This window comes from Diadema antillarum, unplaced genomic scaffold (genome assembly GCF_040938485.1).
Source record: "Diadema antillarum isolate AM-2024a unplaced genomic scaffold, OU_Dant_1.0 seq00000041_RagTag, whole genome shotgun sequence".
NCBI classification, from domain to species: Eukaryota; Metazoa; Echinodermata; class Echinoidea; order Diadematoida; family Diadematidae; genus Diadema; species Diadema antillarum.
The window spans coordinates 729,493-744,552 of NW_027271153.1; the positions used below are offsets into that span (position 1 = coordinate 729,493).

A 15,060-nucleotide genomic window follows, 5' to 3' on the forward strand; every position below is an offset into this window, starting at 1 on the left:
AGACAGAACTAGGAGGGAAGAGATTCCCGACATCCTCTACAAAATTCCTTATTTCTCTTTGACCACTGGAGGAAATCGAATGGGGTTTTCTGTAAGATGTGGGCAATGAGTTATAGTTTCATACCCTGAATTTGTATTTAGATTGATTCAGTATTTTTAAAGATATCATTGCGGAGGGCCCAGTTGTAATTTTTTTTTTTTTTTTTTGGGGGGGGGGGGGGGCATAATTTAGATATCATTATGGCATATACTACGGAGCCCGCCAGGTGACATGAGGAAAAAGAAAAAAGAAAATCAATGGATTGCGAGGGAACGCAATAATCCATTGAGGTTTTTTTTTTCTCATGTCACCTGGCGGGCTCTGTATAGCATACGGGAGAATAAAAAAAAAATCATACACTGTTTACTGGATGAAGGAGGTAAAATATTCGCTCTTTATGAATGGCGGTTCATACAAAAGGTTTTTCTTCCATCTTCAATGGACATTCATTTATTGTCCATATCATGGATATTTGTTTTGTCCGCATGCTTTTAAAAATACAATTACATAAACAACATTTAAGTGACATATAAGACATAAGAGACATCATATTGCCAACATTGCAAAACACAATGAAACAAATAACATACAACATACTTTAATGTTGAAATATTCAGATATCTTTATGTCACTTTTTAAACTGTGAATACAACAAAACTGATGTGGGTGGTTTATTTCGGTGTCTTGGGGTATACGACAAAACTGATATGAGGTATATGCAACAAAACTATACATGCAATATATGGGTGGTTTATTTCCTTGTCTTGAAATACAATATACAAAACCATATACAAAATATAATCACCGGATGTGATAAGATATAAAAATTAAGTAAAAAAAAAAACAGTAATTATCATATACTCCCGATATTTGTTATCCTACTCTTATCTTTCTCGGTTGAAAAATAGTATCATCGACTATACAAAAATCCAAACCTTCTCATCACACTATTTTCAGAACCTTCCTAAACCGAACATTATTAAGCCGTAACAATCAAGTCAATCAATTCCAATCATTATCATTATCAAAATATTTGTTATGCCTACATATTTCAAAGAATATTGTATAGCGTTATGACCACAGAATATACATGCACATAAACAGCATTGAAATGACATGTAGCTCTGAGAAACATCAGACAATGTTATTATTTAGCAACATTATGAAACTTCTAGGATAGAAAATATCATTAAAGACATTGTTCAACACATCCTACCTCATCATGAGTAATTTATCAACAAATTACGTGTAGGCCTATTGGGGGATATAAACTGAGTGCAACTGAACATTAAAACTGAACGTATAACACTGACCTGCTATATATAGAGGTGATTTATTTCCATGTTTTGAGGATCTATATTATTAAAACACGATGCATAGTCTACGAATAATTTAATAACCGGATGGATTATATAAGGCACAAAGGAGTTCAGGTAACGGTATGTTCTTGCTCTGATTAATTTTAGTCTCCTTCCACTCCTCAACATGTTGTATTGGTCATCGGATGATGGGTATATAATCGGCGACAATGGATCGGGCTAATAAAGCCCGACGGGCTTTATTCACAACCTTATCTTTAATCAACTCTGGTTTTGGTTATTTTTCTCGCTTACTTTATACAAATGTGTGCAATTTTACCAAGTCAGGATTTTGCTCCGCAATGCTGAACCACACGACACTGTCATTATGTTTATTTTGGTTCCCACTTTATCCCTGCTGGCGGTGTTTCGCAAAGAATTTAAGTTGATCTTGAACAAAAATTATGGTATAATGTGTCGTGTTGTTTTCAATGTTGTTCTAACATCTGTACATTTGGGAGATTTTTTTTTTTCATGCAGCCGTATAACGACTAGGACTTACAAGATAAGAATACACTTGTACCAAGAACTCTAGTATTGGGCGATATATTTAGTATATTATGTATGTGACAAAGTGGTATCTCTGTTGTGTGTGAAATGTACTGTACCCATCAGCTGTATATGGAAGCAGGAGCCCGTCAAAAACACGGATATACGTCGCGTAGTAATTCGAATTGCTACGCGACGTAAATAATTACGTCGCGTCGTTATTCGAATTACTACGCGTCGTAATTCGAATTACTACGCGACGTAATTATTTACGTCGCGTAGTAATTCGAATTGCTACGCGACGTAATTCCGAATTACTGCTCAACGACTTAACGTCACGACATTAAATGAATTAGTGTCATGTTGTAATTCCTAATGCTACGCAACGTAAATAATTACGTCGCGTAGTAATTCCAATTACGACGCGACGCAAATAATTACGTAGTGTTGTAAATAATAACAACGCGACGTAATTCCGAATTACTGCTCAACGACTAACGCAGCGAATTAACGTAGCGACGTTAAATCAACCAATGAAATCGTTCGTTATTTGCTCATTGATGCATCACGGTGCACGTGCCAAAGGGCGAGACACTCATTTCCTACAGCATGTTTGTCAGTACAGAGTACTTGGTTAGCTGGTATACCTTGAATACATATATTTCTGATGCAATGTAGGCCCAATAATTTAGGTTATAAACATTTCATAGGATTGTACTGTCAACGAAATGGCATATGGCTCGCTGTATAGCAGGGAGGTGAAAAGGAACTTCCACCACCCTGCTGTATAGTCAGTTCCGGTTTTCACCAGCACGCAGTGAACGGATTGCATGCGCTTCACTACCTGTTTTTCACACGCTATTAGGAACGATCCCATTGGTTGATTTAACGTCGCTACGTTAATTCGCTGCGTTAGTCGTTGAGCAGTAATTCGGAATTACGTCGCGTTGTAATTATTTACAACACAGCGTAATTATTTGCGTCGCGTCTTAATTGGAATTACTACGCGACGTAATTATTTACGTTGTGTAGCAATGGGAATTACAACATGACACTAATTCATTTTATGTCGTGACGTTAAGTCGTTGAGCAGTAATTCGGAATTACGTCGCGTAGCAATTCGAATTACTACGCGACGTAAATGATTACGTCGCGTAGTAATTCGAATTACGACGCGACGTAATTATTTACGTCGCGTAGTAATTCGAATTGCTACGCGACGTATATCCATGTTTTTGACGGGCTCCTGCTTCCATACAGCTGCGCACATAGCACGCGTTTCGCGATCACGTGACATACATTCTTAGCGTATCGGGCGCCATATTGTTACCCGACAGTCCGGCTAGTTCTTTTTAGCAGACAGTCGAACTCGAAGTCTTGATCGTCTTCCTTTTTGCTGGTTGACAAGAGAAAGGCTGACAGTTCACTTGCAAGCGATCCTAGCTATATTTAGGAGGTCCCTGTATTATTTGTCTGTCCTTTGATCTCGCTGAAATCTGAGTGAAAATGCCTTGCTGTGCTGTGCTTGGATGCTCCAATAGGCCGGATAGAGGGTCGAAAATGCATCGGTTTCCCAGAGATCCTAAAAGAAGACGGCTGTGGGAAATCCTGGTTTGTCGAGAAAATTGGCATGCCAAAGACTCATCGTTCTTGTGTGCCGTGAGTATGCTTGACAGCTTGTCATGTTTATGAGATTGTTCAATGAATAGAAAATAATGATCTACATTCCTGAACACTCGTGCACGCATCAGCCCCGAGTCGTCCGTGTTTCGCCCTCATCACGCCGCGCCGCCGGGCCGTGGCGGGGACTCCCCAAGCCACCAAGTATCGCGGTATCGGTGCTCATTCATCGGTTGTGCAGTAGCCGTTCGAAGCGTGACTAAAGTTAAACGAGAGAAGTTACTGTATGTACGGTATGTAGGCCTAGAGATAGCGACAGTGCTTCGTACTGTTAGTTGTAACCGTTAACCGTTAGAACAGTAGTTTAAAATGTTTGTTCCCAAATTATCACAATCAAAGGTCATGACCAAAACAGGCAGGATTAAAGGAAAATAAGACCCACATATGGTCTACGTATTATTATTTTTTTTTTCTGTGTGTGCTTTCCCAATGTTGTTTGTTGTTTTAATGCCTGATGACGTGAATTGTGGAAATATACTCAATTTGATTCAATTCCATTCAAATGCAGCAATTCTATATATACTAATGGAACATATCAACGAAATTTAAAGGAAACGGGTATAGACAAGTTGTTCAAAAATTAGGAGTTTTGACAATTTTAGTGCCATCATGGCTGGGTGAGAAGACTAGTTGTGACATCACAGCCACATATGGACAGTGATACATAGAAATTGTAAAGAAAATTTAACATAATATATTTCCACTTTCCTAGCATAGACCACTTGACTTAGCTCTTTCAGAAAGTTGGAGGAATATTGAATATATCACAATATCATAATGTCAGTAACAGGTCATAGGAATGTTTACTTTTCACAAAGAATTAAATTTTGTGGAGTTCTCTTTTTGTTTTCTTTGCATTGTTGTCAAGCCCACGAGAGGTGAGGGGAGACTAAGGGATCGCCTGCGGCGTCTGTCCGTCCGTCGTCCGTCTGTAACGCTACAAAAACTTGAATTACTCTCTACGGAGGGCTTCAATTTCAATCAAACTTGGAGGGATGAGTGGTTATACAAAGTTACACGTTTTACCGAACATGAAGGTCACCTCCGGGTCAAAGATCACAGGCAAGGGTCAATGAACTTAAAGGACAAGTTCACCTTCATAGACATGTAGGTTGAGTGAATGCAGCAATATTAGTAGAACATATCAATGAGAGTTTGAGGAAAATCAGACAATCCGTTCAAAAGTTATGAATTTTTGAAGTTTCCGCTCAATGACGGCTGGATGAGAAGACTACTATGGCTTGTGATGTCATATAAGTACAATTTGACCCCCACCCCCATCAGATCTCGGCCGCCGATCATGTGCAAAATTTTGCCCGAACATAGAGCCGGATGTCAACTACAAGATTACATTGTCATACAGTAGAAAAATGTTGATTTTATATTTTTTTGATAAATTATTTATGCAAATTTATGCATGAAATCATATTTTCACCTATAACTCCATCAAAAAGTCTGAAGGATTGCTACATTTTTGTGTCAGAGTTCCTCAAGACACATCAAACAATTTGCTTGTAAAAAAATATGCAATCAAAATCAGTTTCTTTTGTTTTGTATTTTGTTAATTTCTTATATATTTTTTTGTTTTTTTCAATCTTTTGTTTTCTATTATTTCTTGCTAGAATTTGTTGCAGGCACTTTTTCAAGCCTATCTATATTAGAATTGATTAATTTCAACGGTTAAAAGTTGAAATAATCTAATTCATATCAATTAAACAAAAAAACACAATTTGCATTGGATTTGCACACGAAATCATGAATTTGAGCTGTTTTCGGGTCGACATGCATATAGATATGCAAAACATTGCGTAACTTCAGAATGGTGTACCTGGACGTCAAAAATTTGGTCTCAAAATATGCGGGAGACTTCAATGAAAAAAGTCATGAAATGACGCTGCAAAATCTTCACGCGTTGCGGAATCGTGGTGCAAAATGTCGAGAGGGGGTCAATTTGACCCCCCCCCCCCAGTTAAAATAGGGTTAAAGTAAAGGACTAGTGCCTCATATATTACTGACTAGAGTTGATCATTTTGATTACTTCTATCTTTCACAGGACCACTTTGATGAAACGCAGTATGAGCAAGGTCGTGCTGATAATTTGCGGAAATTGAAGCCTAATGCCTTACCGACGAGGTTTGCCTTCAATGTTGGAGTAAGTGTTCCCCACCATACCCTTTTAGTGGAAATAGAGTATTTTGTATGTGTGTATAATTATTGAAAACCACTAAGGTAGATGAATTTTATGTCTACAGAAAGATTAACCCACATACGCTTAGTACAAAATGTCAACCAAGAATACTACAAATTCCACAGCCAGATTTGATGCCGTAATGAAATGTAGGGGAGTGCTGATGAGAGAGCTGGTAAGTCCATCAAGTGCAGCACTCATGTAAGATAAGTGCCAACAGATGATATTCTGTGAAGTACCGTACCTTGAGCTCCCTGCTCTGCTAAACTTCTAATGTGTAGATATCCCATATCAAGGGTATCTGACTTCTGATTCAAAATAGATTTGCAAGGAAACAGAAAGTGGTGGATGCTCACAAAAATTGAGGCATTACATTGAAATCTTTTGAATGGAAAAAGAAGATTTTAAATTCTAGTACATGTAGAAGGAAAAGCGGAGAAGCTTCATGGTGTACATGTGCAGTGACACAGAACTTCAGAGGGGATTTCTTTTTTTCCCTCCACCACCTTGCTTCACACCTGTTCTTGCATCACATAGACCTATACAATGTAATGCATGAATATATTAGCGAACCTTTTCTGCTCTCTATCATGGTGAGGAGCATGTACTCATATATGCCTGAAATTGACCTTTTCCTTGGGGTAAGGTGGCTCAAATGAATAATGAAGTTTCGTTTGTTGCTTTATCTATCTCCCTCTCTTTATTCCTGTTTGCTCTAATTGAGTAAATTAAATATGATTAAGAAAAAAATATTGATTTCTGTGTCCTCTTAGGAATGGTTATAAACATTTAGATATTTATGGCAAAAATCTAGGATCGTAGTCTGACACACTGATTGGAAAGCTGAAAAAAATGGAGTTCTGTTGTGTAAACTAAGATCAATAAGTGTAGGAATGAGGTAGAAGTTTCGCATGGCCCCTTTAAAATGCCAGAATGCCACATTTTATCATGTAGTTAAGCACAAAGTTTGTGCAAAAAAGAAATGAAATTACACATGGAAGAATTCATTTCCAGAGTGGCATTAAAACTAAAGCAACACCATGGTACGATGTAGATGTAGATGACAGAATGATAACTTGATTGAAAATGAACAAAGAAAATTGAATTCCATTTCAATTGTTTCCAATTTTCTTTGTTTATTGCCATGTATTTTCTGTCAGTTTCCGTATTTGTTTCGATTCTTTATTGAGTCTACAAATGATAAATGTGATGTTCTATATCTGCATCTGAGGTTGTTGAGTTTCATGTACAAAACTTTTTAGAATCCATTTGCACAGTTTAGATCTTGAGATAAGATTCAAAGCAGAAGGCTACCACTTTACATTTCACTGACTTTGTGATCATTTTGATATTTTTTCCCCAGAAACACTCTGATCACACAGAGTGCAAACAAGATTGTGCCGAAAATGTTAAAAAGTTGAAGAAAAATGCGGTCACCTTGTCTCCACGAGTGAAGACTCTCCACCGCCAACCTCTCTGGAGGAGAAGCAGACGTATGGTTGCCCAGAATAAAGCATTTCGCAGGAAGCAGATCCATCAGGAACATTCCTACTCCGCACAGACCAGTCTCCCTGAGCCAGATATTACACAGATGTCTTCAACTGATGGCAAAGCTAGTGTTACAGCAGGTTGATAATTCTGTCTTTTTATTTCGTGCCAAAGGTATTATGTTTTCGGGTTGTCCGTCCGTCCGTATGTACGTCCCTACGTACGTCCGTCCATACATACGTCTGTCCGCTTTCGTTTATGCGATAACTTGAGTAATATTGACTGGAATTATACCAAACTTGGTCCAAATATAAAGTATGATGGGGCAACTACTTAGTACTTGATTAGATTTTGAGTGAAATCGGCCAAAGGCCAAAGGTCAAGGTCAAATCATGAAATTGTATCCGTTTACGCAGTAACTCAAGACTGGATCGAGCAATTTTTACCAAACTTTGTCAGAGGATGATGTATGATGGGACAATTACTTGATTAGTTTTTTAGTGAAATCGGACAGAGGTCAAAGGTCAAAGATCAAGGTCAAATCCTAAAATTTATCTGTTTTTGTGATAACTCAAAACTGGATAAAGCAGCTTTCACCAAACTTGGTCCAAGGATGATGTATGATGGAACAATTAGTTGAGTAGATTTTAGTGACATTGGCAAGTGGTCAAAGGTCAAAAGGTCAGAGTCAAATGCTTAGAATGCTGCTATTTCCCCATATCTATGCAATGCCCGAAGGTATTTTCTTTAAACTTAGTGTAGACATGTACTACTGCGCAACGATTCTCCAGGTAGAGAGTTTCATGTCATAAGGTCAAAGGTCAAAAGGTCGAAGGTTAGGTGAAAATGTTGCAATATCACTTTTATATCAAATGGTTCAATGTATCTTCATGGAACTAGGTACATACGCATGTACTGACTGGCAGGGATTATCTAGGGAATTTAGGGGTCATGGGTCAATATTCAGGGGGGTCAAAGGTCAAGGTCAACTCCACAACCTTTACTATTTCCCTCATATACTACTAGTAGTATATGCAGTGATTACATTATTAGTTTTAAAACTAAATATACATGTATTACCTAATGGCGATTCTCCAGATTCCACCTGGAAGGGGCAGGAGTGATGATGGTGCCTGTAGGAGGAGGAACCTTGTAAACTGTAAATCTACAACCATGGTGTCTACGATGAACGTGCAAACCATTAGAGAAATATGTCACAAGGAAGAACTCGCAAATTTTATGGAGCACAACATAGACATACTGGGGTTACAGGAGCATCGGATTGTACATGACGAGCCAGTCAAGTACGATGACATGCTTGGCTGCACGCTCATAACAACATCAGCTACTAAGAACAAGGCTGGAGCAGCAACAGGTGGAGTGGGCATTATGCTGAACTCCAAAGCGAGGAGATCACTATCCAGCTTACTGGCACATACTGACAGAATCCTAATTGCCAACTTCCAGGGGAACCCAGCTGTGACGGTCATTGTCATTTATTGCCCAACAAACGTAACTGAAGAGGATATTATGGAGGAGCATTATGACAACTTGAGGAGGGCAATTGATGCTATACCTGCCCACAACGTTCTCCTTATTGTCGGGGATTTCAATGCTAGGATTGGTGCTGCGGATGTTATCTTCCCCTCTCACAAGGAAACCAACAGGAATGGACAATATCTTCTAGAGTTGGCCATGGAGAGGAACCTCATTATCACAAACACACAGTACCAGAAGAAGGAGGGCAAGCTGTGGACGTACATGAGCCCAGGTGGGAATAGGTACCAACTTGACTACATCTTGATAAGAAATGGAGAAACAGTGTTAAAGATGTGGAGGCATGTAATACATTTGCAAGCATTGGCTCCGACCATAGGATAGTATCAGCTCGTATAAAGCTATCGCTCAGGACCAGTAAGGCAGCACCTAAGAGGAAACAATACGACTGGAGATGTCTTAGTACTGATGCCAACATTCACAAGCAATATGCGGTTGAAGTTAGAAACAGATTCAAAGGCCTTGAGATTGAAGATGAATCTGCGACCAACAGATATGAGAGGTTTATCAAGGCCAACCAGGAAGCGACAGAGAAAGTCATACCATTGAAGAAGAGAGCACATAAAGCCCGCTATAAGAGTCACTACAGCGAGGGATGCAATCAGGAATGCATACCAGCAATATAAAAAATCAACAAGTGACAATGATAGAGAGGCATATGAGGCAGCAAAGAAGGTTTTGTCAGAAATATACAATCAAGTGATGGAGGAAGATCTGACCGAAAAGATATGAGAGGTTGAAAGAGCACACACAAACTCTCAACATTGGGTAAGCTGGAAGATTATCAATGATATAACAGGCAGGAGAGCATCACCAAAAGGGATGCTCCAGGGATCATCGCAGAAAGAGAGGGTCCAAAATTGGTACAATCACTTCAAGGATCTTCTAGGCAACCACCAGACATATGTGAGGAAGATGAAGATCTAGACCCGATACTTACTGATCTTGACATAAAAACAGGGCCTTTTGAGCATGAGGAATATATCTAAGCCAAGAGATCTCTGGTCGAAGGGAAGAGCTGTGGCGAGGATAACATACCACCAGAGGTCCTGAAGAGATGTGATCTGGATGATATTGTGCTGAAATTCTGCAATGATGCCTTCGTAAATCGCAGAAAGCCGAGTCAGTGGTCAATACTGAATATTGTACCAATTCCAAAGTCAGGTGACCTCAGCCAGGTAGAAAATTATCGCGGTATCAGTCTTAGCTTGCTTGTTGCCAAAACCTACAACAGAGTGACCCTGAATAGGATTCGACCTCAACTAGATGAACACTTACGAGAAAACCAAAATAGTTTCAGGGTAGGGCGCTCAACTGTTGGGTACATACTAGCATTGAGGCGTCTTATGGAAGGGGTTAAGGCAAACAATCTGACTGCAATCATCACATTCATAGATTTCTGCAAGGCTTTTGACAGCATACATCGAGGTAAAATGTTGCAAATTTTGAGAGCCTATGGGATACCAGACCAGATTGTGAATGCTATTGGAGACATGTACCATAATACTATGGCGAAAGTTATATCTCCTGATGGTGAAACAGACCTTTTTGAGATCTTAGCTGGTGTTCTACAGGGGGATACTCTTGCACCATACCTGTTTGTCATCGTACTAGACTATGCCCTAAGGTTTGCAATTAAAGGAAAAGAGGAAGAACTTGGATTTCATTTGATAAAGCGAAGATCCTGAAGAATAGGGCCAGATGTGGTTACAGATCTCGAATTTGCAGATGACATCGCCCTGCTATCGGAAGAGATGCACCAGGCACAGGAACTTTTGCAAAGAATTGAAACTTCAGTGGCAAAGGTTAGCTTAAAGATAAACGCAAAGAAAACAAAATTTATGTCACGCAACCAGGCTGGAGTTGGGAAGCTACACACTCAGGAAGGGGCTAATATAGACGAGGTACAAGATTTCAAGTATCTAGGCTCATGGATGGAAAGTAGGCCCTATGGCTAGGGATGTCAAGCAGAGGAAAGCGGCAGTATGGCGTGCCTGTAACAAACTCAATAAGCTTTGGAAGTCATCTCTCTCAAGAGAATTTAAACTCCAACTATTTGCAGCAGCAGTGGAGACAGTACTACTGTATGGCTCTGAGGCATGGACGGTCACACCAAAAATTGCTTAAGAACTTGATGGCTGCTACACACGCATGCTAAGAGTCATTCAAAATGTTAGCTGGAGGCAACATATGACCAACGCAGAACTGTATAGGGATCTACCTAAAATAAGCCAGAAGATTAAGATAAGGAGGCTTCACTTTGCCGGCCACTGCTTCAGGAGCAATGAGTGTGTTTCTAAACTGATACACTGGATGCCCAAGCATGGGAGCAGGAAACCAGGCAGACCAGTGATCAACTTTGTTGACATGCTTAAGAGAGACACTGGTTTAGACACTAAAGAGATAAAAACTGCAATGCTGGACAGACAAACTTGGAGTGCCATTGTGGATCGAGGACACCACTCGAATTAAGCAATTAAGCAAGATTCTCTGGGAAATTTCCAGCCAGAAGGTCAAAGATCAAAGGTTAAGGGTCAAATGCCAGTTTCAAATGCAAAAAGAAAGAATCTATTTTGTACTGTAATTACACTCTTTCATCATACCTTGAAAATTACTCAATGCATAAACTTATAAAAGGGTTGGTCTAAAGTCAAGTAAAAATTCTCAATTCCCCAAATATGTGTACCTGCACTCTTGAACAATTATAACAAACCCAATTCAAGGAAAGTGAACATTCAAGATCTTTCTGACAAACCTGTCATTTCAATATTAATTTTTACCAGTTATGTGAAACTGTCATCACACATTGTGAAGACATTGTACTATACACCTATTTGGAGAATCATGCATTATGGCGGAGGCATCAGTCGCCATAGCAACATTTCTAGTCTTTTTATGCCTCCGCCATGAAGTGTCGCCAGATGCATTATGTTTTGGGTTGTTTGTCTGTCTGTCCATCAGTCCACCCGTCTTTTTGTTCGAAATAAATTGTGGACAGCGCAATTACAAAATTGGTCACGGTATCCTTTAATAAAACTTGGCATAATTATGTCTGAGTGAACTAAGATGTGCCTATCAACTTATGCCTGCACATGCTCAAGGTCAAAGGTCAATGTCATTCTAAGAATTTAACTATTTCCCCTCATTTTCTTTAAATGTAATGTGTGTATGTATTCCAAGATAAAGGTTCTCAAAGGAAAGTTTTGAACCATGGGGTCAAAGGTTGAGAGAAAATACAAAAAATTCACCTGTTCTCTATATCTCATGAAATAGCTTCAAAGAGGTATTTTCATGAAACTTAGTACATATGCATGTACTGCCTGACAGTAACTCTCTTGGGAGCTTTGGGGACATGGGGTCAAAGGTGAAGGGTCAAAGGTCAGGTTGAAATGCTTAAATTCCATTTAATGCTAAAGTTGCACTTTTTACTCATTATTTAGAGAAAACTCAATGCATAAATTTGATAAAAGTTGGTGTATACATGCATTACTGCACCATGATTGTACAGGGAAAATTTTGACCATGGGGTTAAAGGTCAAGTGAAAATGGTAAAATGTCACAAAATATGTTCCCCATATTTTGAAAAAGCTCAAGGTATTGCCATAAGAATGGATGTTACCAGTTAACACAAGTGGATATTAAAGAAGAGTGTATATATATATGAGTATACAGTTAAACTCGCCTAAGTCGACGTCGCATATGTCGAATAATCGCACAAGTTGATGATTTTAAAAAGTCCCGATTTTTCCCCATTGACTTACGTGTAGTAATTCACTCACAAGTCGAATTTTTAAAGTCGAATACTCGCCTAAGTCGATGTAATTCCAAGAACACTTTCACGGAAAAACCATTAAATTCACTGTGCCTAAGTCAAATAAATAAATCACTGTCAAAATCACGAGACGCCAGTTTTTGTTTGCATACAGTATATACTAAAAGAAACTTTGCATTAATAAACATTAATGTTTCATTAATGCAAGCGGTTTCACCAGAATCGTTAGTAACGCAAACTAACGATCGGGGAAATTAATGTTTGTAGTAACGATCCCTAGGGCAAATCAACAATGTTTCATTAACATTAACGATAGGTAACGCAAGAAGTCACGCGAGATTTTGGTTTTGTAACGAGACCTGGTGAAAGGACGATGTAGCCCCTGCCGAGTGTAGCAGTCTATGCCTTATATTTAGCGGAGTCTTTTCGTGAATCGAATCACGATTTCGCGAATGGTTGATTTATGACCAGGGTCACCAAAAACGCACGCCGTGGGCCACCAAAAAAGCCGGATGTTTGCCTTCAGTTGTGGAAATAAACAGTGGTAACAATCGGCTCCATAAGATGCTAGAATAAATGTTAGATGTTTGCTCTTAATTTTGGAAATGAATTAAGGTAATATTCGACTCTGTATGATACTATAATAAATGTCGGATGTTTGCTTATACTTTTGGAAATAAATAATGGTAAGATTCAGTTCCGTACGGTGCTGAAATTAATGTCAGATATTTGATTTTGCGTTCGGAAATGAATAAGGATGATATTCAGCTCCGTGAGATCCTAGAATGAATGTCGGTTGCTTGTTTTTACATTTGAAAATGATCAACGGTAACATTCGGCTCCGGAAGGTGTTAAAATACTTGTGAATGGTGGATGATTGCTTTTACAATCAGAAATAAATAACAGTAACTTTCGGCTATTTACGATGCTAAAACAAATGTCGGATGTTTACAAATGTCTGCAAATGCTCCCACTTTTTCATTTCAAACATAAATTTTGACCACCTAAACAGGCATCAACTTTTATAATAATCTATAAGTCTATTTGCTAAATCTTAGAACTCAGAATAACGGTATAAGATGATTAACTTTTCTATTTATTTATTTTAGATGTGGGTACTGTCCTGTATCACTTCAGTAATACTATTTATTTTTCTATGTTTAGTAGGACCGATCTAGTTTTGCTTGTTTTTTTTTTCTTTTTTTCGGGCCACCAAAAAATACAAATCAATCAGTTTGGTAAGTTAGTGTGGAGCCCTGGCCTGCATCAATGTGGATAAAGTGTCTCTGCTGAAGGGCAAATATTGGGCACACCGCTCCAGCTCTCATCTCCAGAGTAGATAACATACATGTACATGTACATTATACATATACAACGTGTGGTGTAACTGTAAGTTGATTTTTTTCGACTTACGCCCAAGTCGAAAATCGCCTAAGTCGATGTGTTTTGCTCAGTCCCGAGAAGATTGACTTATGCGAGTTTAACTGTATTTTGTACAATTTTTAAAATTGTGTACAAACAATGTAAGAAAAAAAATCCATACCCCATTAACTTGAAAAAACATGTATTTTGATTGCTTCCTTCAAAAAAAAAAAAAAAAAATAATGGAAATCATAAGACCTTGTGGTGAAAAATATGTGGTGCTGGGTGCAAGGGCCATATGTAGTGATTTTGATTGTCTTTTTCCAATCCAGCAACATAGGGAAGTGTGTCAGGAAAAGCCTGACATCTTGTACCCTTGTATCACACTTGTTTTGTTTATTTGTCTGTTGTTTGGTCATTCACTTGTACTGTCTTGCAAATACGGAATAAATAATAATGATAATAATAATAATAATAATAATAATAATAATAATAACAATAATGATAATGAAATAAAAATAATGATAATAATAATAATGTAAACAAGATAATAACCCCTTGTGCCAAAGGTGTGTCAGTGGTATTTCATGACAAGATTAACATAAAGCCCGCCGCACACTTTACGACTCACAACCTTACGACTGACAGAATCCGACACAGTTTCCTCAGAATAAACACCGCTTGTTTATTTCAGATCCAAAGTCTGTCAGTCGTGAGGTTGTGAGTTGTGTAGTGTGCAGCGGGCTTAAGTATTGGATATGAGGATAATACAAAGTATTGTTTAATTGTGAAATACTGTATCTTGCCTTTATTCCTCATCCAGCAGCTTCAAAAGAAGAAGATGGGAACCATTTTGTGGGAGAGGAGGCAGCAGCATCAGAACAACCGCAGTCTCCTTCACATAGTTCATCCAGCATGCTTGGGACTGCTCCCTGCAAGTGTGTGGAAAGAGAAAGGGAGATCCGCTGTCTTCGGCAGAAATTGGGTAGAGAGCGAAAAGAAAAGGAATTGCTCCAGCAGCAAAGTGCAACTTTTGAGGCCAGAGTGGCCAAGGTGTTCAGTGAAGATCAGTTGGATCTACTCGGCCGTCGAAACAACGGAGGATCAGATTGGTCTGCTGAAACTA

General features: G+C 38.7%; 1 long non-coding RNA gene across 1 annotated transcript; it reads left to right on the top strand.

Annotated features, from left to right (window-relative positions):
- The first annotated feature begins 5,620 nt into the window (after window positions 1-5,620).
- On the top strand, window positions 5,621-14,851 carry LOC139725419 (uncharacterized). The gene is made up of 3 exons (XR_011710549.1): window positions 5,621-5,719; window positions 7,119-7,383; window positions 14,758-14,851. It is a non-coding gene; the product is annotated as an uncharacterized lncRNA (long non-coding RNA).
- Window positions 14,852-15,060: the final 209 nt, after the last annotated feature.